The sequence below is a fragment of the Amblyomma maculatum genome, chromosome 3 (genome assembly GCF_055883805.1).
Source record: "Amblyomma maculatum isolate TAMU_Amacu chromosome 3, ASM5588380v1, whole genome shotgun sequence".
Classification (NCBI taxonomy): Eukaryota; Metazoa; Arthropoda; class Arachnida; order Ixodida; family Ixodidae; genus Amblyomma; species Amblyomma maculatum.
This window is the reverse complement of record NC_139346.1, coordinates 87120649-87147466: the sequence shown is the minus strand read 5'-3', so window position 1 is coordinate 87147466 and position 26818 is coordinate 87120649. Positions and strand designations below refer to the sequence as shown.

Sequence of the window (26818 nt, the reverse complement as noted above, 5' to 3'; positions counted from 1 at the left end):
ACGTACATGGCTAGCATGTCACTAAGAGTGCGATTAAATCGCTCAGTCATGCCGTTCGTTTGGGGGTGATACGCTGTGGTGCTCCGGTGAATGATCTGGTTTGAGGCGGGCTTCGACAGTGTCGGAAAGAAACGCAAGTCCGCGGTCACTGATCAATTCTTTCGGTGCGCCGTGACGAAGAACGAGGCGATGCAGAATGAACGAAGCAACTTCCCGTGAGGTGGCAGACTGCAAGGCCGATGTTTCCACGTAACGGGTTAGGTGGTCAACGGCTACGATGACCCAGCGGTTGTTAGCCGAAGTGGTCGGAAGCGGGCCATACAGATCGATACCGACACGGTCAAAAGGGCGGCTGGGGCAAGGCAATGGCTGCAACGGAGCGGCTGGCTGAGGGGGTGGATTCTTGCGGCGTTGGCAGGCGGTACAGGATCGGATGTATTGACGAATGAAGCGGTACATACCGCGCCAGTAATATCTCATACGCAGTCGAGAATAGGTTTTCATGACACCTCCATGGCCGCATTGGGGATCGGCGTGGAAAGAGGCGCAGATTTCAGCACGGAGATGTCGCGGAATCACGAGAAGCCACTTTCGCCCTGTAGGATGGTAATTGCGGCGGTATAAAAGTCCATCACGAGTGACGAAGTGGTGGGCCTGACGACGAAGTGGACGTGACGGAGACAGCTCTGCGGGCGTAGACAGGAATGTTAAGAGGGAGGATATCCATGGATCCTTCTGCTGCTCAGATTTCATGTTGGTAATGTTGAGCGGCGACATATCGTAGGCACAAACGAAGCTAGCCGTCGAGTCGTTAGGAAGCGGTGAACGGGAGAGGGCATCAGCGTCGGTGTGCTTGAGTCCAGATCGATAGATGACGTCGATATCATACTCCTGAAGACGTAACGCCCAGCGGGCGAGGCGGTCGGAGGGGTCTTTGAGGGAGGATAGCCAACAGAGCGCGTGGTGGTCGGTAACAACGTAGAATGGGCGACCGTAAATATAAGGACGGAACTTGGTAATGGCCCATATGATGGCCAGACACTCCTTTTCGGTCACAGAATAGTTCGATTCCGCTTTCGTGAGGGTACGACTAGCGTACGCGACGACATACTCCGAATATCCAGGTTTCCGTTGAGCAAGAACAGCACCCAGACCTACGCCGCTTCCATCAGTGTGTATTTCGGTCGAGCAGGCAGGGTCAAAATGGCGGAGTATAGGGGGAGAGACCAGTAGACGGCGTAGTGTACTGAACGCAGCATCACAGGCTGGTGACCAAGAGGAGAGGTTCGGGCCTCCGGCGAGAAGTTGCGTTAAAGGGGCGATGATACTGGCGAAGTTGCGGATAAAACGGCGGAAATATGAACATAGACCGACAAAACTGCGAAATTCTTTCAAGGTTATGGGCTTGGGGAAGTCTGCGACGGCACGAAGTTTGGTAGGATCCGGTAGAACGCCATCCTTGGATATGACATGACCAAGTATTGTGAGCTTGGTAGCGGCAAAGTGACATTTCTTCAAGTTGAGCTGTAGGCTGGCTTCAGTAAGGCACGTAAGGACACGCAGAAGGTGCAGAAGGTGGGATGCGAAATCTTTCGAGAAAACGACAATGTCATCTAGATAACAGACACGTTTCCCATTTGAGCCCACTGAGAATGTTATCCATCATTCTCTCGAAGGTGGCGGGGGCGTTGCACAGTCTCAATGGCATCACATTGAATTCATACAAGCCATCGGGAGTGATGAAGGCTGTTTTGTGGCGGTCAGCGCAAGCCATCGGTACTTGCCAATAGCCAGAGCGCAAATCTAGCGACGAAAAGAACTCCGCTCCTTGCAAACAATCTAGCGCGTCGTCAATTCGTGGTAGTGGGTAAACATCTTTGCGGGTTATCTTATTCAGACGCCGGTAGTCCACACAGAAGCGGATCGTGCCATCTTTCTTCGTCACCAACACTACGGGGGAATCCCAAGGGCTATGAGATGGTCGTATGATGCCCCGTTGAAGCATATCGGCGACATTGTCACGAATGACGCGGCGCTCAGTGGGCGACACGCGATATGGTCGCTGCTGCAGGGGACCATGAGGACCAGTGTCGATTGCATGAGAAACGGTCAAGGCGCGGACCAAGGAAGGCTGGGACACGTCAAAAGATGCACTGAAGCGCTGAAGGAGGGCGACTATTTGGTCCCGTTGGGCGGACGGAAGGTCGGTCGCGATAGCTCGATGAAGGGCGTCGACAGGAAGTTCATCACTCGTAGCAGCACAAGGCGTCAGGGCAGCGACGTGAGGAAAAACTTTAGGTTCGGAGAACATGTAAGTGCGATCAGGGTCCAGCTCTTCAATGTAGCCGAGGCACTCCCCGCGAAGAACAACCGTCGGGCAGGGAAAAGGGTTGGAAGCATAGATGACACAGCTGCCATCAGAAATCGTTAGAACGGCGAAAGGAAGAAGGAGGCGGTTATGGTGGGCGGAGGCGAGTTTGGGCGTAAAGAGAACAGGACTAGGGAGGGCAGATGTCGAAATAAGAGGAACGAGAACAGAAGAAAAGGGAGGAATGTCGGTGTCTGCAGCTACAAAGAGTTTAGCAGGGCGCAGTGGCGGGTCACACAGGGAAACATTACACACAGGGGAAAGCTCAACTTCAGCACGGGCACAATCAATCACAGCACTGTGAGTCGACAGAAAGTCGTAGCCGAGGATGATGTCGTGGGAGCAGGCGTAAAGCACCACCATCTCGACGAGATACGTAATGTCTTTGATGCAAACTCGTACCGTGCACGCTGCCACAGGGGCGATGCGCTCTGAACTGGCCGTACGAAGCGAAAAGGCAGAAAGCGGCGTCGTGACCTTGCGAATTTTGCGGCGAAGGGCATCACTAATTACGGAAACGGCAGCACCTGTATCCACCAGCGCAAGAAGGGGAAAACCTTCTACGAACACTTCAATGACGTTGGCGGGAGAAGGCTGAGGACTTAACGAGTTCGTCAAACGCGCAGTTCTTGCCTCCGGAACTGCGGCATTTAGTTTTCCCCTTGCGTAGGGCCCGGTCGCCGGAGCATCGGCGAAATGGAACGTCGGCGAGGCGAAGGCGAACGGCGTGTCGAGTACTGAGCCCGAGGTGGAGACGATCCAGAAGAGACGTTGCTCAAGGGCGGCTCGGGATCGTAGTGGTACTGACGGACTGTGTTCTCAGGATGAAGCGGGCGCTGATGGCAAAGGCGAGCAACGTGACCCGGGAGCCCGCAAGCATAGCAAATTGGGCGATTGTCGGCGGTTCGCCATGGGTTCGTAATGCAGCGCCGCGGTCGAGGGCTCGGAGACTGAGGGGCCATGAAACGAGGTGGAGCATAACAGACCGTTCTGGTAAGACGATGTAGGAAGCGGACCGCGCGTTCCAGCGGTTACTTGAGCGTGAGTGGTGCTTGCACAGGAGCGATGGGAACACTAGAAGGCAGCGCTTCGGCGACTTTCTCCTCGATAACTTGGCGGATAGCCGGCGATATGGATGGCGCGTTGGCCGGCGCTAATTGCGAAGTGGAGACGGTCGGCTGAACTCGATGGAGGAGGGACAGCTGGCGTGCAACTTCTTCGCGGATGAAGTCTGATATTCTGCATAAATTGAGACTGTTCCGCCGCCGACGTAGCCAGTGCCAAGCCAGCAATGCCGGCAGGTGCGGCAGCCCACCGCGTAGAAGCGCATTGCTTTCGTAGCTCGTCAAACCTCTGGCACAAGGTTATGTCGGATAGGGAAGTGGGGTCCCTGGCCGACATCATATAGTACGCATCATCAGTGAGACCTTTTAGAACATGTGGGACTCGTTCGGGCTCAGGCATGGACGGATTGACCCGCTTGCAGAGGTCAACCACGTCCTCAATGTAGCTGGTAAACGTTTCCTCGGGAAGTTGAAGCCGTGCATTGAGGCGTTGTTCGGCGCGGAGTTTGCGTACCGCAGGACGGCCGAAGACATCCGCGAAGTTCTTCTTGAAGACAGACCATGTCGAAAGATCGGCTTCGTGGTTTCAAAACCACAGATTTGCCACGTCCGTGAGGTAGAAGAGGACGTTGCTCAGTTTTATGGAATCGTCCCAGCGGTTGTAAGTGCTGACGCGCTCGAAAGAGGCCAGCCAGTCGTCTACATCATGGTCGTCGGTACCACTGAAGAAAGGTAGGTCACGGGGGCGTTGTGCCCCGGGACAGAAGATGGTGGCAGAAGTGGCAGGGATGGGCGCCGATGGTTGGCTGGCAGCGTCCTGCATGGTTGTGACCGAAGGCGGTAGCGTGCGGTTCCGAAGTTCCAGGGTGAAATTTTCGAGGACTGGAGCGACGACCGAGACACCTCCACCAAGTGTAAGGTGTTTATTGGAGCACCAAGACCGTAGGCGCCCGCAAACCAAAGCGACGGGGGTAAAGTTCGAACCAACAGCTTGCCAACAGTGCAGTGCCAACAAGGCTCCGGCTCCACTTCGTCTACCTCTTCGGGTTGGCGCGCGAGCTGATGGCGATCGGGATTACTACATGCATATTAATAAGAGATTTCTTATTTACTGTTTTCTGAAATTTCACCTTGTGAAAGGTGTAAAGGCGAAAGGTATGCAGGCAGCTAAAATACTGCAGAACAAGTCCACACTTGTGAAGGTCACTGAACGGGCCATATGGCGGGATGAAATCCTTGCCATAAGGAGTTTATGATGTGCTAGCCCCAAAACACAAAAGCTCTGGTGAGCCACCCGTTCACATATTCAATTTGGATTAGATTCTAAGTATTAGATATTCCACAGTGCTAGAGCTATGTCCGTCACTGTTTCACGGGCCTTTTTTCAGTCATGCACGTTTGTTATTTTTTATTCAAACGAAAATCCATTTACAAACATACAATACACACAATGCTCTAGGAACCATAGCCAGAGGCTAGTTTCGGGTCCATCACAATATTGTACATTTTAAATGCAGCATGCGAAGACGATGCATTGCGTTCACAAAATTAAAAGTCACATTCTCAACAATTTAGAGATAAACAAAAGCAAGCGTACACAATACACACTTCCTCACACGAAGAAAAACAAAACACCATAACTTCATGTATTCATAGAAACGTTTTCAAAGATTGCACAAAGTTTCTTTTCAGTTTAATATCATCAGGTATACCATTCCAAATCAAAACTCCACTGAACTCTATTAGTCTTTGCCCGTAACTATTGCGACACACTGGTAAGTTGAAATGTTTGGCACTAGCCGCCCTAGTTTCCCTTTTAGGTCTTATAAATATGCTATGTGGAAGTGGGTCATTAATTTGTAAGATTTCGTGAATTGTCTGCGCTACCTTTAAAGTGAATATGGAGTGAAAATGCAGAATGCGGGTTGACTTAAAGAGCGGTTGAAGAAGTAATAATTTTGAAGAAGTAATAATTTTTACCGCTCTCCTGTAATCGGATTACAGGTTCGAGATATGTAGGCATCTCCCTCCCTTCCCTTACGGCGGATGCACGTGGAGAGCCGAAGCGGGCGGACGCGCTTCACATGGGCTCCGCGAATTTTGGCTTTTTCGGCAGCCTGTCGATCTTGCTTTTCTGTCTTTAGTGCTCAATCGACGGCAGAAGAGAAGAGGACCACGAGGATACCATTTTTTCGGCAAGTGGGACTTCATTCTGCCATTTTTTGGCTTTGTTTGTTCGACGCAGCACGTAGCTGAGTTGAGCCTAACGGCGCTAAGCCTAAAATGGCCGACCGGGCCCACGGCGTCCCTACCGGGGGATAGTTTGCAGCTGGTGGTCGTGCGAAAGCTGTGAATCATGGATATTGTGGAAGGAACCACGATTACACCGGAGGAATTTTCGGAACCAGGACAATGGTTCACGAGCGAAGGAGGAAGGCACGTGCCGCTAGAGAAGAGCGGGCAGAAAACTGCGAAACAGCGAGCCCAGGAAAGGCAAGCACGCAGGAAAATGGCGGCCAAGTCGATCGAGCGTCAGCAGACGCGCATTCCAGATGGCGCCGAGAAAATTGTTCTCCGACCTCGTGGAGGCCTACTTAGGCTTACCAAATATGGAACAGCACATCTCACCCAGGCAAAGGAAGGTGAGGTTCAGAGCTCTGCTTCGCAAGGCCCTCAAAATTTCAAACAACCAGCCACTGTTGATAGTGGGGGACCATCACCAGGAATGGGGGTACCCGCACCAGTGCCCAAAAGGCAGACAGCTGTAAGAGGATACGCATGACCTATGGATCACTCTGCACACGGACCCCGAGAGCCCAACGAGGGTGGGCAATAGCATCAGTAAGGATACATCCCCAGACCTGACATTCTCGAAAAACGTAAAAGATCTAGAATGGCATAATTCGGATCAAAATTTTGGCAGCGACCACTACATAATTGTCTCCACACTGAGGAAAGGCGTTAAAACACGCCGGGCTCGCGCGCCGGCCGTCGTTGAGTGGGATGAATTTAGAGATATCAGGAGGGCTCACTGGCGCCTGGCACAAGAATCGGAGCGTTCTCTGGGCGGCGGCGGTGGTCTGCCTTGTTTCGTTTCCAGATTCGGGATAGAGTCCTCGCGGAATTTGAAGTCTTCTTTTACTGTCGGTTCGCGTTATCGACTCTGATGTCCCCAACCAGTCGTCGCTGCATGTTCCATCTTCTCCCAATGTCGCTTCTTCACTTTGTAGGGCGCCTCTGTGACCATCTTATCCTGTCCCTGCGGCTGTTGACGTACTGCCGGGGAGGTCGTTTGTTTAATGGGTTGTTGCGGAGGTGTTGCCTGTCTCTCGACTCTAGATCGTGTTCAATGGCTGCAATGTTTCTTTTCACGAGTGTTGTGACCGAGGATTTCCCTCCCCTGCCACTATGAAATGCCTGATATCCCGACAATTTTGCGGGCCCCCCGGTTTCTCGGAGAGCAATTGCCAATGGAGTCTCATCTAATAGCAGAAGGTACTGCTGCAGAATCGGCCGCTTGCGCCGGAAGCCGCGACAGTTCCACTGCCAGATTTGATTTTCATTTGCGCCTCGAAGGTGATAACGCCCCGGAGATTGCGGACAGCCGTCTTCTGCATATGTGGGAAGCTAAGCAGAGCATGGAGCGTCGTCTCAAAAAGCAGAAATGGAACCGCAACCTCAGAAGAAGGATTGCGCGACATAATAAGGAAATCGAAGACTATACTTTCAAATTATGCGAACAAAAATTGGGACAAGTGTGACGAAATGGAGGGGAGCATGAACCTCTCCAAGACGTGGAGCTTCCTCCGGCACTTGTTGGACCCAGACAACTCGAAGACGCAATCTGGTATAAGATTGGCAAAAGCGGGGCACGCTTTCGAAGGGAACGATGATGATTTCATGAGCAAATTAATTGAGACGTATGTGGGGGAAACTTCACGAACCCCACTTCCTGACTATGATGGAGCGCCTAACGAGGCGCTGGACGCCCCCCATCACAGAAACGGAAGTGAGGGCGGAGATTGTAAGACTTAAAACGAAGTCGGCTCCAGGCCCTGACGGAGTAACGAACAAAATGATCAGGAACCTAGATGATGACTCCATTAGGTATCTAACGGAGTATATGCAGGAATGTTGGGAAAAAGGCGAGCTCCCACAACAGTGGAAGACGGCAAGCATTATTTTAATACCGAAACCAAGGAAGCCTCCTCAACTGGCAAATTTACAACCAATTTCCTTAACTTCATGCGTGGGGAATTTGATGGAGCACGTCGTCCAGACCAGACCAGTTTCATGGAGCAGGGTGATCTGTGGCCACATGAGATGGTCGGGTTCCGTCCTCACTTGTGCACGCAGGACGTCATGCTCCAAATCAAACATGACATAATAGACTCAAAGTCTAAAGATGCGAAAGCAATTTTGGGGCCCGACCTCACGAAGGCTTTCGACAACGTAAAACATGAGGCGGTCCTGGAAGGGCTGAACAAGATTAATGTAGGTACCAGGACATATCGGTACATCAGGGACTTTCTGACGGGTAGAACGGCCTGCATGAAGTTCCAGACGCTGGAATCCCCCGCAATAGAGCTAGGGAGTAAGCATACGCCCCAGGGATCAGTGCTGCCGCCCCCCCTACTCTTCAACGTGGCTATGAGGGAACTCCCCGAGCAATTGGCAAAGCTCGAAGGATTAAAATTTAGTATATATGCGGATGACATCAGCCTTTGGGTCAACCGAGGAAGTGATTCGTGCATCGAAAACCTGCTCCAAGCCGCCACCAACATTATAGTCGATTACGAGGCAGAGAGAGGCCTAGCGTGCTCGCCGCAGAAATCAGAATTGTTTATATACAATCCGAAGCACTTAAGGTGCAAGGCACCGTCGGAGATCAAAGTTAAAGTGGCGGGTAACGAGGTACCAATAGTCGAGCAAATCAGAATCTTGGGCTTGATTCTCCAATCACACGGACATAATGGCGAGACCATCAAGAGGCTGGAGAATCACGCGATGAGGACCCTGAGCCTAATTAGGCGGGTGGCCAACAGAGGCCGAGGGTTAAAGGAAAAAAATTTGATGAAACTGATACAGGCCTACATCTTCAGCCGAGTGAGCTACGCAACGCCGTATCTAGATTTGAAAGTGGTGGAAAAAGAAAAAATTGAGTCTCTAATGAGAAAATGCGTAAAAAGAGCGCTGGGACTGCCCATATGCACATCCACAGAGAGAGTGATGGCTCTAGGGGTACACAACACATGGCCAGAACTGGCGGAAGCGGTGCGAACCTCTCAAATTGAGAGACGTTGCACCACGAAGACAGGAAGAGTCATTTTGACGAAAGTTGGTATAAATCCGGATAGGGGTCCCACGGTCAAGGTGGCGGTAGCTAGAGAAGTCAGACAAAATTTGGTGACTCCCCCGCTGTCAAAAAACATGCATCCGGAATATAACAAAGACAGGAGGAAAAAACGAGCCGAAGCATTAGAAATTAGATTCGACGAAATTTCGGAACATGAAGTGGCCTATGTAGACGCGGCGGGAGGTGGTGGCAGTTTCACGGTAGCAACGGTCGTCAGCGGCCGGGGCAATCCCGTGACAGCTGCCACTTTGCGCGGGCGGAGCATAGAAATAGCAGAGGAAACTGGGATCGCGTTAGCTTGCGTCGGAACGGAAGCGAAGTTTGTCATCAGTGACAGCAAAACTGCCATACAAAATTTTAGCAAGGGCAGGATCTCGCCCTTAGCAGCCAGAATCTTAGGCCAGAAAAAGTTTGATAGGAAAATTCAAATAATTTAGACTCCTGCGCACGAAGCCGTCCCCGGCAACGAGGTGGCCCACAAGCTGGCTCGAGATCTCTACCGCCGAGCCGCTACAGGGCCACTTGATGACCGAGGAAGCGGAGAGCGCTTGCTAAAATATGGGGAGATCACGCAGCACTACAGATTGGATCGTAGACTGGTACCCCCACCATACCCGAAATTAAACAGCAGACAAGCAGTGGCGTGGAGGCGACTGCAAACTTATGCATATCCGCACCCGGTTGTGGCGAACCACATGTTCCCTGAGGCTAGGAGTGACAAGTGCAATCTTTGTGGGGCGAGAGGGACCCTCGACCACATAATATGGGAATGCCCGTATTCTCCCAGGAGGACGAACAATATAGGCTGTAGAGATACCTGGGAGACCCTGCTGCGCAGCTCGGACCCTGAGCTCCAGCTCCTACTCGTCCAATTGGCTGAAGAGGCTGCTGGGACCCAAGACCTCCCGGCCTGCCTCTGAGGCGGCGGCACCCGCCCCTTGACCTGCGTGTCGGGGGGTGGGTAGATCACCTTATCTGTTGGACATTAAAGTTTAGTCCATCCATCCATCGAGATATGTAGGCTACGTGTTACCCCATGACTCTATGCAGTACATTAGTTGGCTCTGCATAAAAACAAAGTACAGTATGCGAAGGATTGAAAAATCAAAACATTCTCGGGCTTGCAATAAAACATGACATCCATAAGCTAACTTTGTGCGAACCTGTTTTACCAGATTTTTCCAGTGCATGTCAGAGTCAAAATGTACACCAAGATATTTGAAATTATTTACTCTTTGTAGTGGCACGCTATTTAAATACAATGCAACATCGTTGTAGTTTAACTTCTTTCCCCTTGAACTAAATACAGTGTATTTAGTTTTCTGAATGTTGATGGAAAGACCATTGTTAGTGAATTAGTTAAGGATAATTTCTAATTCTTCATTTATTTTATTGTTTAGTTCGTTTATCGTGTCTCCTGTAAATATTAAAGCTGTGTCATCGGCATACATTAATGCTTGGGAATATTTGAATATGGTTGGAAAATCCTTCACATATAACGAGAATAAAATTCGCCCCAAAACGGATTCCTGCGGGACTCCGGTTAACACGACCTGCGCCTCAGAGATTACGTTATTCATTACCACCTGCTGTATTCAGTTTGAAAGATACCTATTGAAAAATTCTGATATTTTCCCTCTAAACCCATACTTATAGAGCTCATCTACAAGAATTGCATGATTAACTGCATCAAATGCCTTTTTTACATATAAGTACACAAATATAACAATCTTGTCATGGAGGGCTCTGTTTATAGTTTGTGTTAGCACAAGAACGGCGGATTCTGTTCATCTATTCTGTGTAAACCCATGCTGACTACGGGATGCAATCTTGTATTTGGCGATAAACTTCTTTATTTGTATACACAATATTTTTTCAAAGACTATTGATAATACTGAGGACTGAAATTGGCCTATAATTACTTGGATCGGTCCGTTCTGCATCTTTATAGATCGGTACGACTTTAGCAACCTTTAAGCTCACAGGATATGTTGAGCTCTTGATAGAGTGCATATATTGGTGTTGTAGGTGGACTGCTAATATGTCAATGTTGTCCTTAAATAATTTCACACGGATCGCGTCCAGCCCTGAGGCTTTGCTGACTTGAAGTGTACCAACTACTCTTATAATTTGGTTTAACTCAAGGTCACTCATTACAAAACTATTTATAACTGGGCAGACCAAACTACCAGGGTCAGATATGGGGGTGAGCTGCTGCGCTAAGGAAGGCCCTATATTAACAAAATAGCCTGTACAGCTTACATCATGGAAATGTTGACTTTTCTGTAATGGAGTTGAAGCTAGAAAGTCTGAATGTGCTATCTCTTCCTTTTCTGCATAATATAGTACATGGCCACTTTTATTATAATCTGCAAAAAAAAAGGTAGCATTTCCAGATACGGCATATTCCTAAAGCATTTTTCAGTGCTAGAGTCACAATGAAGACCTTTTCATTACTTAAATTTTTGCTATGGTATGATCTTTCAAGGAGCCTCCATTCATGCCAGTAGCTACACGGTGGATAAGGTCAAGCAATCACCTAATGAGCAATGTGACAGGTGGCCGGCACACACCCTTGCAACCATTCCATTTTGTAGGTTGGCACATCTAGGGATGCTATGCACTGCTATCCTTGACCAAATTTTTCTGCCAAGGCTATATTAAGACACCTTACTAAGTTTTAAACTGCAGTTGCCTGTTTTAACTTAATAAGAAGCTTAATCATGGTTTCGTTTTGGGATTTAACATCTCAAAGCGAGTCAGGCTATGAGAGACACCGAGTGGAGGGCTCTTAAAAATTTCGACCGCCTGGGGTTTAATGTGCACTGACATCACACAGCACATGGGTGCCTAGCTTTGCGGCGCCATCGAAAAGTGGCTGCCGAGCCTGGGATTCGATCACACATCCTTGGGCACAGTAGTCGAGAGTCTTAAATGCTGCACCACCCCAACAACTATATTTCCTGATGTCTCATGAAAAATTTAAAGTGAGGACATGTTGCAGGTATGTCAAGTCAGGGTAGCCATGGCAAATCGTGTTCATTTTAATTTGTGCTATCACCCGCATTTTCTCTTGCAGAGACCTTGAAACATGGACAAAATGAAAGCAGAGGATGTCACCCCCACATTCAAGAACATCAACAGAGTGCTGAGCGAAACGATGCATGGTGTCTTTAAGGCAAAACGGAAGTTGGAATGTGAATAAACATCAGAAAATGTAAACAAAACATGTTTCATTGCCCTTTCAGTCCCAGATCCCCCTTTCTGGTACCGGAAGCTACTGGTCCCTGAAGCCTTATGGTCCCATAAGCTTTATGGACCCACAAGCTTTATGGTACCATAAGCTTTACGGTCCCACAAGCTTTATGGTACCAGCCCCTACAGGGAATGGGCCAATAAACTATAAGAGGGACCATAAAGAATCCTATAAGGAAATTTTCACCTGGGTCGCCACCGGCTCCAAGGTCGGTCGTATTCCTGTCGCCAAGCACCGCATCACCGATGAGACCACGTTATCGGTATGCCAGCGCCCGTACCGTGTTTCTTCTGAGGAACGTGAAGCCTCTAAAATGAAAGTTGATGAAGTGCTTGCAGACGACGTGAACCATCCCTCGACGAGCCCATGGGCGTCGGCAGTGGTCCTTGTCAAAAAGAAAGATGGCACCTTGAGATTCTGTGCCGATTATCGAAAGCTAAAAAATGTGACCAAAAAAGACGTCTATCCGCTGCCCAGGATTGATAATGCCCTCGACCGACTACACGAAGCCAGGTACTTTTCCTCGTTAGACCTCAAAAGCCGATGCTGGCAAATCGAGGTGGATCAGAGAGACCGAGAGAAGACTGCATTTGTGACGCCCATGGCCTATACGAGTTTAAGGTGCTTGGTCTTTGCTCTGCGCCGGCCACGTTCCAACGTTCTATGGCCGTCTCAGGCTGCGTTGTCCTGGTAGCGGCTGGAAGGGGTCCGAATTCAGTGGGCTTTCCACGTAGGCGGTGGCGGAGGCGCTGATGTACTGGGGTAAGCTCCGTAGTGACAGGCTGGTTATGCCGTTCGTAATTGCGGACTGTTAAAAAAATTGCTGTGCTAGTACTTCGGCCCATTCGGTGTCCTCCGCCACATCAGTGACGTTACTTAGGAAGTTGAATCCGCGACCCAAGACCCCTCAAGCCGCAGATGACGCAAGTTCACTGACGTTGTACAGTCTGAATGAAACCCTACCACGACCGCCAAGCTGACTGACCTTGAGAGTGATGGCCTCGCGTTGTGTGTTGTGGTGTTCTCATATCAACCTAGCACACAATCTGTTGTGGGGATACACATATATCCCACTGTCCTTTCTAACCAGCGACGAGTGCGGCTGAGTCACGAGACAACGCACGCTCGCCAGGAGAGGGTGGGGGATAAGGCACTTAGCGTTTCCCTCGCTCCCCATACAATGCTGCGACACCACAGCATCGCGCTGGTAACTTAGGGAAGGGTAACATTCCAAACGCGAGGAGGAACTTGCTCCTCTTGTCTGGTGCCGAGAAGCAACCGATTACTTCTCGGTATACAATACCGAGAGGGATAAAACCGCAGGTCCCGGGAGAGGAAGGCGTCTTGCCTCACCTGCGCCCTGAGACCCTGGACGGATAACCTTGACCCTCCCTACCAGTGGACGCCTATGACGACCCGGTGAGCCACCCGAACTCTTATGTTATCGGATAGAACATTCTTCCACAGTGTGTATTGTTGCCTTGTGTTAGGGTTAATAAATTGTTACCTACCATGCCCAGTTCGTTGCCTATTTCGTCTGGACCTGCCGTGGCTGCAACTTTGCGCCACGGGTTGGGGACACGTGTCGCCTACGAGTAACGCCTGCGTGCAGTTGGTACGGGAGCTCGCCTACCCCGCCGGCTGTGCGTATTTGTGACCCCATACTGTCAGCTCATCGCATTTGCAGCATCGAGGCGATGCTGCCAAGAAGGGGGGCAATGACACATGCCATTCAAAGAAGACGACAAAGAATTGAATGGGCGTTAGGGAAACGACGACGAAGTGGGACTGCTCCGTCTCGTGCTGACCTAACTGGTTTTCGGTGTTCCGCGGTACCAGAGTGCCTTCTGTGTAACATTACGTTACAATATTTCTTGAAGTAGGCAGAGTCCCTCGACATAACAACGGCATCTGCAAACAATAAATTAACTACAGTATGAGAACACATGCAGACGACGAAATGATTTGTTTAGCGTGAACTCACCCCCGAGTAAAACTCCGATTCCTGCTTTCTGTTGAGCCAAATCGGCCTCATCTATCACTGCCTCGGAGTAGCAGCATTCATTACGGCGCCTCTCCTCTTTAGAGAAAACACTGCTGTAATAGCGGAAGGCACCAAAAGCAGCAGTGGATGTATTTACATGTACATGGTCATCCACTTTTTGCTTTTGAAATCAAAATTATGTCAGACGCAGGCTCATATCGAAGCAAAGACATGAAAGCAGCAGAGGGATCCGGAGGTGGTACTTCACGAATGGCCTGCCATGGTGGCCGAGTGGGACGCAGTGGCGCTTTGAAAGTAGTGACAGTGCTACATATAGAAGTGGACGACCCTTAACATACATATGCCAATCCAGAACTACCTTACTGTTAAAAAACAACGGGCATTTTAATTAACTGCAAACATATTGAAATTGCGAGTTCATCATGCCAGTGTTCATAATGAAACTTCGATGAGTAATTTTTTAAACTTAAGATCTTGATTGCTGTTGATGCCCCTTTCATTCATCGTTCTGCAAATTTAGTTCCATGATATTTCATATTTCTATATGTGACATAGTGAAGTAAGAACAAAGTAAACATTTTGCTTTAAGGAAAGGATATCATTAAACAAGTGATTTTACAGACATCAATGCATCATCAGCTGTCATACATACCATTGTGAAGCGACAGTGAATGTAGACTGGCCATACAAAACTCATGCATCTATCTTGCGTATGCACCAGAAATCGTTAGGTTGCACTTTGTTAGACACCTAGGTAGCAAAAATTGCGAGGAACAGTTCTCAACTGCTCTGATGGTCGTGCTGTGTTGGATATAGTGACACATTAGCAACTGAGGCTATCATGCACCAAACACGAGGTTAAATATCTGGTGTATTTATAAATCATAGCTCTTCTGAGCTATAGGAGGTATTCACTGAGACCGTGCTACCATGTGGCGCGAGCGTCGTCACGGCTAGCCCACGATATTGGTGGTCGGGTTCATTAGGTGTACGCGACGGACGGACGGTAGCTGCTTGTTCGTGCGGCTTTTATTTTTTTTTTAAACGCTTTTCTACCTACCACCATGGTGAACTGTGCTGTGTACGGGTGCAGTGCCCACTCGCGGAAGAGTGCGAACGATGAGAATGTGGCAAACGTCGGTTTTTTTCCCCATACCAAGTCATCACTCATCAGCGCGCAAGGACCAACGAAATCTCGGCACGGAAAAGGGCGGAATGGTTTCGCCGTATTAATCGCAAAGATATGGACCGCGATGCGAACCACTACAGAGTGTGTGGGAGGCATTTCATTTCAGGTAAGCACTGGAAGTCCACAGATCGCGGTTCTGCGCTGTTAGCGACTGCTTGCAGTTTGTTGTAAAGCAGCTGCACCTCTTGTCGGGAGATAGCTCGTAAGCGACTGAACTGAATTGCCTTTACGCAGGTCGTCCAGCATACATAATGGACGAGTCCAACCCGGACTGGGTGCCCTCCCTTCATCTTGGGCACGGGACCGAAGGGAACAGCACCGCCGCGTCATCTCGGTACGACCGTCCGCGGTTTGGATGCATACTTACGCACTCATAAATACTGCCACTGGTTACCTCCAACAGGCTTTTAACATCTTCACTCAGAAGAAACCTGATGATTTTGCATTTGTCAAGTAGCTGAATGTAAGACTTCGTTTCCGGTACACGAGGAAAAGGCGACGAGCGGAGCGATCACACAGTCCTTTGGAGCAGCAGGATATCAATGTACAGAATGGAAGCAATGCTGGAAGAGATTCGCCAGTGCCCCAGGAAGACGGTGAACAGCTTTTTAGCGATTGTCCCGATATTAGAGAGACACCTAATCAAGAACGCACCGACGGAGATGCATGTTCCCATGAGGGTGACAAAGGTACTGCTTTACTCGAGTTTATGCATGTTTAGGATTGCAACATTTTCATATGGGTTTCAATGAGAGAAAGGAAATTTTTTTTAATTGATCATGCTGTCCTTGCGGTGACTTGATTTGCTGTTTGCACATTGTTTTCGGTGGTATAACTTTTCAGGGAAGGCAGACTTTTCACAAGTCACAGACATGACAATGGAGCAAATTGAGGCCATTGAAAATGAAAACCGCCACTTGCTTGTAGAGCTGGGAGAAGTGCGAAACAAACTGAACGAGCAGTCTCTTACCGAAGACTGTATGAAGGAGAATGAGGACATGTTGCAGTTTTACACAGGACTGCCAAATTTCACCATTCTGATTGGCCTTCTTGAAGTCTTTAAGGAAGGCATCACACACACAAGCCGGAAGTCTCACCCTCTTCCAGGAGATGCTCATATTTCTCATCCGGCTTCGTTTAAACGTGCCATTGCAGGATTTGGCATACAGGTAATCGCCTCTTACACTTAGTTGATAAGTGCTGTGTGTAAAAATCTTTTGTCTTGTTACTTGCAGGTTTCACATATCCGAGCCAACTGTGTAAAGGGTCGTCAAGAAGTTGCCTTTGCTCGCCTCTCATGCTATGAGATGGCCAGGTTCTGTAGAGCGGCAGGCATCAATGCCTATGTCTTTTCAGCAGTCTTTCGGGACAAAGGTAGCCATGATACTAGACTGTTTTGAGGTGTTTATAGAACGACCTTCTTCTCTCTTGCCAAGATCACACACATATTCGAACTATAAACACCACAATACAATCAAGTATCTAATCGGGATAGCCCCAGAGGGTGTCGTCACATTTATTTCTCGTGGATGGTGTGGACGCACAAGTGACAAGGTCATTACAGAAACATGTGGTGTACTGAATAACCTCCAGCCTGGAGATTATGTTTTGGCAGACAGGGGCTTTACTATCGAGGACAGTGTTGGACTTCGCTGTGCAAAGCTTGTAATTCCTGCTTTCACCAGAGGCAAGCCCTAACTTTCGGCGTGTGAGGTGGAAAAGACTCGAAGGCTTGCAAATCTTAGGATTCACATCGAGAGAGTCATTGGACTGCTCCGCAATAATTACCGAATTTTAAAGTACACACTGCCTGTGGAGGTGCTTGCATCTGCTAAAAACGGTCCCACTGTGCTTGATAAGATAGCTTTTGTATGTGCAGCACTATGCAATACAAGTAACTCTACTATTCCATTTGGGTGACTGCAGAGAAAGATGAGATAGACTATTCAGCTTTTGTAAATGTTTAATGTTCACTATGCTGCTACTGTGGGGAAAAAGCAATAGTTGTTGCACTACAGGTGCTACACCTTTTTGCACTCACGGCAGTACCAATTTCCTTCTGGTGCTGCTTTCACCTTCACGCATTTGAAGTGAAATCACACATAATTGCACGAAGCATTGTCACACATCACCATCTTGCCTGATTCAGGTTCTTGGCAAAAACAATAAACCTGCCCTTGTGAGGTCTCAGTGTCTTTCACAGGGCCTTGTTGGTTTCCATCACTCCTCTCAGTGTCTCCAGTAGTAACTGGCAAATGTCCACTGCTCTCACTGTTTTCAGCACAGTCTTGAAGCTCACGACTGCTTTTCTCTGTCCAGTAGCGGAAGCACAATTCGGGCAGAAGAATTGTCTTGAAGTACTCTTCACAGCGCTTGACCATTATATTGCAGAACTGTGTCTTTGGAAACACGGATCAGAATAAAGTCCTTCAGTGTCCACAGCACAAAATCACAGTAGTGTACTTTGCACACAAACATTTGTAACTGCACCTGGTAGTAATAAAGGTGGTCGGTCTTGAGCTTGACAGCCCCTTCCACAAGTTATACAGGGACTTGTTTGGTGAGCTCCCGGACATGTTTTCCCTGCCATTATACGGGCATTTTATTTCTAGGACGCCTTCTTTGCAGCAGGTGCAATTTATGATGACATCAGGAGAGGCGGCTAAATATGGCCGCTCGGTTGAGATGCGCAGCCTTGAATATTTGCACGCAAAATTTAGGTGTATATTTTCTGACATTTTCTGACAAGGTAATAGTGTATGAGGTGTCCACAGACTTTGGAATGTGCAGCTGGGAAACAGGGCGCCTTTTGCAAGCACCAGGCGCTAGTGCATGAGACTTTTGGAGGACTATTTCCAAATGCTCCCGCACTGGACACTGATGACAGGTACCAACTGGCAAGCTGGCCCTGGGTGACGTGCCCACCTCGAGGGTTCTTGCCTTTCCTTGAAGGACAGGGGCACCCAGAAGAACCCGATGAGGAAATCTGCAACTATGAAGGCCCACAGGCTTCTGAAGCAAGCGGGTTGCATGAAGACCCTCAGCCTTCTACATCAAGACTGTCGCCACCTGATGTGAAAGATGCAGATCAGCCCGAACTTGCCCAGGTACATATTTCCCATAGCTCTTCCTCCTCATAGTTCCTTCCTTCCTCACCAAACAAATCTTTTAGCTGGTTGCTCTTAGCATACCGATAGGAAGAGAACATATGCATAAGCACGATGCTGAGGATTTTCTGCTATACAATTATTGCCTCAATGATCTGAGTTGCACATTTATGTCGGCAGCATTCCAATCATATGAAAGGCAGTACCAAGCAAGGAACAGTGTATTACCTAGTTTTGCCTCTGAGTGTTTGCTGACAAAATATCTGTATGTAAAGCGAGTTTAGCTTCGACAGTCTGTTCTATGACCAGGCCTTCTGTTGCATCAGCATAACAGATATATTAAGCCAGACACTACATATTAAGTAAGATATTTGTTGCCAGAGTGAAGTTTAATTTCTAACAAATGAATATCATTCTCTCTATGCTGCTAATTTATCGGTGATCACAACATCATACAGTAATGCATGCCACAGTCATAGGTGAGCACCCATAGCAATTGCAAAGTGTTCACGCTAATACAAAAAAAGCAATGGGCAAATCCCATAGCCTACCTCTAACTATATGAACCTTCATCACATGATGGCTATAGAGCTGTGCACATTCAGGTTTAGATGTGGGCCGAATCTAGCCAACCAGTTTTAAAAACATCTTTTATGCAGGCTAGAGAAGAGGTGTACCAGAGCTTAGAGCCTCAGCTGCGGCGTCTGCATGCCATGAATGTGCACAATCCAGTGTATCTGGAAATCATAAGGAACCTTGGGCATGAGCTGAGCCATGTGCAGAATGGAAGTGATGCCACAGGGCTCATGATGGCCTTCAAAACAACAGCAGCAGCACGAAAGCGCCGAAGGCGTCAAATCCGGGTTCAACCCACAAGCATTGCAAGATGCCGACTGGGTCTGACAAGAGGGTCAAAGAGAGTGCCAGCTGGACGCCCGCCAAGCCAACCGGCTTCCAAAAGGCCAAAGAAAAGACACCACTCTCTTTAGAGCAGTGTGCGAGACGACGTTCCAGGAGCAAAACTACACTGAGGATGTCAGCATCAGATAAGTCACCTGGGCAACTATATTTTGCAGGTTACAGCAAGGTTTTACTGGTCTCAAATATGTGACGCCTTAAAAATGCAGCCTATACTACAACACAATGAGAGGATTTTGCAAAGGGTGCTCTGCATTCCACAGCATTATCGATCTGGTATTGATGATAAAACATAACAGCTGCCACAGGCTGATCACTGCCACCTTCCTCGACATCAAAGGTTGCTTCGACAATGTTCAGCGCGATGCAGTCAGACCCTCTCAGTGACCGTGGAACTGGAGGGCACCTGCATCAATAGACTGCAAGTTATTTGAAGAACTAGCAAGTCTACATGATGACTGATGAAGGTGACACAACAGATCAAGCTGCCATGTGTGGTGTCTCAGGGAGGAGTGCCTATTTTGATGTTATTTTCATTTAGTGCTCATCGGCCTATTCAAAGTATCTGCATATGGACATCAAGTGTTACACGTGCCCAAGTGGAAGCTAAGATTGCTGCATTTAGTGTTCATTACATTTGTGTACTTACATCACCAAGGGCTTAGATTATTTCCAACCAAAACCATCATCTCAGCTTTTACACATTAGTTGATGGCATGGTACCCTGTCAATTAACAGTCAAATCATTCCATATGTGACACAGCACAAATTGTTAGTGCTGTGCTTCGCATGCCTATACAGCTGCTTACAATGCGATCAATCATTCGCGTTGCCATAATAGTGAAGAGCAGTGTCGCAACTCTAGAAATCAGCCTGACAACCACGAACTGAAATGCAGTCACAGTGCTTCATTTAAAACTCTATATACTCTACATGCCTCGAACCACATTTAACTAACTTTTCGTGACAATTTAACTTCACTTTCTCCAGTAGCACTTTGCTTGCAAGAAAAAACTTAGGGGCACAACAAAAACATTCTAAAAGAAATATTTACTGTAACTCCCTTCTAATTGTTTATAGGGCAAGAAAGTACTGAAGGAGTTCCTTTTCTTTCGAGAGCTTGAACACAACAAATATAACACCAGAACTTCACTCGTTTACCAACAAAATTTCCTCACATAGTAAAAGGTTTTGTGCTGTCAGCATTAAATAACCAACAGATGGATACTGTGGACTCAACTTAAATACTAACTTTGGGTGGAATAGGCATGTTTATTCTGATTTATCAAGCCGCTTGTGCAGAATGCTCTTGTTTAGATAAGCACACTGACTGTCTGCTTTAAAATATGTATCATCGTATCTATGTATGAACGATAGATATGTCATTCTGTCGTTCCATGTGTGAGGCTCGGGCCACTTGGCAGCACATTGTAAACACTGCGAGGATAATTGTGCTCCGATATACAATAAGGCATAGGCCTAAGCACACTGGCATCCCGATTGCACTGGTGGGTGTGTTGCAGGAGTGCTTCCATAGTAGTCGCCTTGGTGATGAATTCCACAACAGTCCTTGGCGGACCACACAGAAGGCCCACGAATAAATTGCTTTACTCAATGCATGAGGGGATGAAGCTTCTCCTTCGCCATGGAAGGGTCGGCATGCTTGAATAGACATGTCATATGCTCCACATACATGCAGGCGCTTTCATTCTTCCACAACTTACGGGAGTGTAGCACTGCTTCAGCTTCCTTCCGGCGGTCTGCGTTGGGGAATATAGCCAAGATTTAGTCGAAATGTTTGCCAGGTGTACAGGGTGCTCTCGTGGTTCTCAAACCCAAACCAAGCCCTAGCGAAGTCCTTGAGCGCAAAGTAGACGTTATGGAGCTTACGGTCGTCGCTCCAGCCGTTGTGGCAGGCTACCCGCTCGAAAGTCCAGCCAGCCTTCCACATCTCTGGCTAGCATCTATGCCTGTAACTTCACTGGTAAATACCAGCAGTTATGAGACCTCACGTTAAGGTGAGGCACTCACACTGTTCCTAGGAATAAAGTTCTCATTGCTGAATGAATGCAACATAGTTGTAGTATGTGGTTCAATGTGCACAAGTTCAGGCAACATTTAAGCCACCTAAAACCTTTTCATGTGGTCCAGTGAAAGCACCCTGCACTAAAAATTTTCATTCGAGGTCACATGATTCTATCGCACTTGACCTGTTCCTTTGTGGATTCCCACCAAATGCATTGTTCCTGAATGACTGCTTTCCTAATTGTTGATATTTAAATTAAAGTAGTGTGGTGCTGCTAGCATGTTTTTCTGAAAAATCTTTCTATGCAGCCAACTTCATTGCAACATCTGATTGAAGTTGGAACACCTGCAGCAGTACCAGACTGAAAGACAAATCTTTCTATGCAGCCAACTTCATTGCAACATCTGATTGAAGTTGGAACACCTGCAGCAGTACCAGACAGAAAGACAAAAGTGTCTATGTAGATTGCAGAACTTTTGTAGACATGGAAAATAATAAAGTATGATTCATACTTACGAAACCTTTGCCCTTGTCTTTGTTTTGATAGTGCGGCCCTAGGCAGCTGCTGCACCAAGATTTTCCTAGGTCAACAGGCCCACCAGAACCAATGCACCCAACCGACCTTCTGCAGGGAGACCCAGCCGCTACTGATTCAAGTGGCTACGGGAAATGTGTTAATAAACCAGTACTATTGGAACTAGTAGGATCCTAGCAAAAAACCAGTAGAAAATTTTTACCTTGGATAAACAATTATTTTCTTTGGCATTTTCAGCAGTTGCTACAATTGCTCTTATTAGAAAGTGCTATACTCTTACTACACAGCTCACAACCCCTAAAAGATATTGGCTACATATCTACTGAAAATCATTTAATAACTCATCAGGAGAAGTGTGGGCATATGTGGGTATTCGGTACATGTCCACTTTGTACTCTCTTCCACGTGGACATTATAATGTATACTATAATATATTATTACCATTTGCGGCAGATATTCACTGGATGTTCAATAAGTTCTTTGGCTAAAATTTTTTTTTGTAAACTGATATTACAAACGTTTACAAGGGAAAGTTATCAGATTGACAGCACGTGACTAGCACTTTGCGTCATCATTTCTACAATTAGTCATTTATCTTCGAAGTGATGACTTCAAAAGTCTCTTCTCTCGCGCTTGCCAGCTAACTGCATAGGTCTGCATGAAAACTATCACCTAATATATTGTGCTCGTGTACTTTCAACTCCAGTATAAACGAGAAGTGTAGCTCCGCTTTTTATTAAATTGACTAAAATCCAACCCACATATAGCACTAGCCGAGTATAAATTATTTGACAATGATTTAAATACACTGCTAAGAGCAATACTGGCTGATCGGCAATGTACGTACCATTCTCCATCTTTTTGAACTTTTTGCACGATCCAAGACGTGTTGGTTTCGACGCTGTAGGCTTCCAGCCATTCGTTGACAGCTGCCTCATTTTCCAAGTTTGCGCGATACACCGATCCGTGCCCTTTTGATGCGAGCTCATCCTTTACGAGCTCGAGCAGATATGGGAACTCGTCCATCACCTATAGTTATCCCGCAATTGACACACAAGTGCGCCAAGCACAAAATCACACTGGTTAGCGCAGCGCGCAACGGATGAGCCAAGTGCACGTGCGTACAACCCAGAAGCACCGGACGAACTGCGCGGAGCTATACGGATGGGGAGAAGTGCAAACTACGGGGTGCAGCCAAGCCGAGCGACGATTCCAGAACAAGAACAGCTGCGCAAGTGACCACTGGACTGAAATTTACGTGACAAGTGACCAGTAACCGTCCGACGTTTAGAACACCAGAGAAAAAGCCCGCGCAGTGGTCACTGAACCGAAATTAACCTCATCGCGAGACCGAACTTTTAGCCAACGGCAACTTGCAAGACTTTTACGTGAACTTCAGCTGACAGCCGTGCGGAAATACGAGCCCTGCCCGAAAACGACACCGAAACATGCGCACCTTTGACAAACACCAGTGGGAAAAAAACGTATGCGAGCCCTGCGCGAAACGAAACTGAAACCATGAGGAGTCTCGTCATAAGGTGCGCCTGAAGTTGTAGCCGATGGCAATTCGCATTATTTTTACGTCAACTTCAGCCGACAGCCATGCGAAAATACGGGTGCTGCGCAAAAACGACACCGAAACATGAGTACCTTTGACAAACACCAGGGGGAAAAAAACGTAAATACGAGCCCTGCGTGAAACGAAACTGAAATCATGAGTAGTCTCGTTGCAAGGCACTAAGGGGAAACAGCGTCGACGCTACTCGCGGAAGTGACGTGTCACGTGCTTGCGTGCCAGAGCGTCGTCTGCTTGAGTGCTCCTACGGGATATGGTTTGTCAATACGCGACCGGTTCGAAGCCCGATGGCTATTGCTCATCGGATTCAGACATCACGGGGATCTGCCGTCGCCTGTTGTACCTAATTCGAGTTTCTTCAACTCGAGGCGTTCTCGCAACTCAATTTTGAGTTTTTCCAGTTTAAAATCGAGTTCTATGCGGCGTATTGCCATAGCCTCGGTCAGTGCCGTTACTTTTCGCAGCACGCCTGCCACCGGCTCAGTAATCGCCACTTCCTCCGCTGGTCCAGCCGTTGCATCCTGTTGTGATGCCTCACGCGACTGACCATTGCCCTCTAAACCATTCTCCTGTAACACATTCCCCTCTGCCTATTTGCCAGCTGAGCTCGCCATCATACTTCTTGTCAACACCATACGCCCACTCTACGCTTGAGCCATACCAGTAGCACAATATGTTTCTGCAACATTGCCAATGTTGTACAATGTTGCGATAACACTGGACTACATTTATCCAACATAACGCGAAAACTTTCAACATTCGATAACGTTGCTACAATGTTAACAAGTAACATGCTGGCAATGTTGCTCTAAAGTGGTCTTTCCACATTGCAGCAATATTGTCTAATGATGTATAAATGTTGAACCACATACGATGGCATGCTATAACATGTACTGTCAGCAGCAAAAGTTTGCGGGATCTCCAGCGCGTGGCGGAGCGACGTAAAACTGCATTGCTGCGCCATCTGCCGCAACCGCGCCTGATGACGAGGCTCGCGGCACTTCCGCGCCAGTCATTCTTTGCGCATGCCTGTCCTATCTTTGCTATCAGGCATGTCTCATCGCTCGCTTCCCCGGGGTTCGCTTTTGACGCTCGTCACAGCCGCTGGAGCGCTGTGGAACCGCCGCCGCGCGTCTGCTTCGCCTGCTGCGATGGTGGACGGAGCGCCTGAGCACCTTTTGCAGGGCGCGCTATATTCCCTGAATAAATGTTATCTTCCAAGACGCGTTGCTGGACTAGCAAGCATTATTTTTGACTGATAACATGAGCATCGATAAGATGTCATGGCGACCCCCAATTCCTGTTCGTCGTGCATTATTCCTGAAACCAGAATTGAGGTTGGTGTCTGTAGTGCAACGATGGTGCCTCGTGTTCCGGAGGATGAAAGACGATACATCGCACGCCTCTTCGTGGAAGGTGTGCCCCAGAAAGAAACATGTCGCCTGACAGGAAGGTCTAAATCGGCAGTAACACGAGTGGTGAAAGCATTCCGAGACGATCAAGGACGAATTGCTGACGCCCACCGCAGTGGACGACCGAGGGTCACTGAGAAAGAAGACGACGGACTGATTATTGCCGCTGCTGTGGTTGATCCCTTCTTGAGCGCCAAAGAAATCAAGAAAGAGCTCGGCATTCATGTGTCATGCGACACAATTAGAAGGCGCCTCAAAGAAGCGGGATTAAAAAATTGTGCCGCAGCACAAAAGCCCTATTTGACAGAGAACCGACGCCGGCAGCGGCTGGAATTTGCTAAGGCGTACGAGCACTGGGGTGTTGAAGACTGGGGCCAAGTCATCTTTACTGATGAATCCACGTTCTGCACCAGGTGGGACCAACAGCAGCGTGTTTGGCGGCCTCTCAACTGCAGGTATGACTGAGGTTCATGTTTTTAACATAAAGTATTTAAATCTTAGATACAAATCCGTACTTTACAATGAAGAGGAATCCGCATTTTATCTTTGGCGAGCAGCTTACTGTCCAATGAAGTGTTCAGAATATACCAGCCGGATCTGTTCACCAGCCACCCTAGAGCAACTAACTCATCTAGCAGCATTCTCGTCACGTGAGCTTTCTTTTTTTAAGTCGGACATTTTTTCTCAAAAGCTCTATTTCTTAAGAAGGCAAACAAACATAACAGTTTACAATATTTTAGGTTTCCTTTTCGTGCGCCGACTCGGTTTACGGCAACTTATTCTCAGTGATGACAGAGGTTGTACTTGCCGCAGGTATGGCGTAGGTCATAATGATAGTTGTTTTTCTCGTTTGTTTTAGATACCGACCGGAGTACACGCAATGCGTGCTATCAAGTGGCCGCTGCAGCGTTGCCGTCTGGGGAGCCATCAGCAAAGATGGACTCAGCCCTTTGGTCCGCATCGATGGAACTTTTAATGCTCCATCATACTGCGACATAATTAAGAAGACCCTGGTGCCGTATGCCCTGGACGGCCCGTTTCCTGACGGCTTTTACTGGCTGCAGCACGACCGCAGCCCAGTACATACTGCGTGCCTTACGGGAGCTACACTTGACTCTTGTGGTGTGCTGCGACTGCCGTGGCCTCCGAGCGGCGCGGACCTGAATCCTATCGAGAATTTGTGGGGCCTAATGAAAAGGCGCCTCGCTGCCCAAAGGCGCCACATCCCCAACGCCGATGCTCTTTGGAGAGCAATTGAAGAGGGCTGGAGCGCACTGAGCGCAGAAACTGAAACTGTAAGGGCTCTGTACGCGTCCATGCCGCGGAGAATCGCTGAAGTGATAGCGTCAGAAGGCCACTATACCGGCCACTACATGGTACCTCCCTAAAGGTCTCTTTATGATCTTTTGTTCGTTTTTGTTTTTCAGGAAAGCACCTCAATTTAAATATATCTCTTTTTCACCACCATCGATTGCGTGCTTTTTGTTCACATTTTCATAACCCTTGGTGTAGCCTCTTGTTCAGAATCAAGCCTGTACACGTAATTTATACTGTTTCTCATCGAACGCCACCATGTAGGTTTGGAGGAGTATACATTCTACAGTTAAGCATGGTGACATGATAAATTACAGTGACAGTATTCTTTTTGCGGGAGCGAAAGCGAGAACCCATGGGCCGTGTGATGACATGAAATGACTGTAAATAAAAGATATGACTCAGAAAACTGCAGACGACCTCCACGTTCATGCTCATAATTGAAGCAAAACTTGGAAATGTCACGCTAGGCAAGCAGCCAGCAATTGTTTTTCGGGAAGGAATCGGGGTGATTTTTGGGTCAAGCAAGTTAGGTGGTACCGTTGAGTGGCACGTGTCCATGAACAACACTGGCAAGTGAGCGGGAGGTAGAAGCTCGATTTCGGTGGTTATTTGGGGCCGAGGGGGGGGGACACGCCTCTCGTATACGTTCGTAGGAAATAACATCTCAATTCGTGTTAGGTTTTTCCTGT

The 26818-nt window shown here is 48.0% G+C and overlaps 2 pseudogenes; one reads left to right on the top strand and one right to left on the bottom strand.

The window, feature by feature from the left end:
* LOC146195190 (uncharacterized) overlaps positions 1-15220 on the bottom strand; it is a 44919-nt pseudogene extending 29699 nt beyond the window's left edge.
* A 269-nt stretch (positions 15221-15489) lies between these two features.
* LOC146195189 (uncharacterized) lies at positions 15490-17270 on the top strand (annotated as a pseudogene).
* The last annotated feature ends 9548 nt before the right edge of the window (positions 17271-26818 follow it).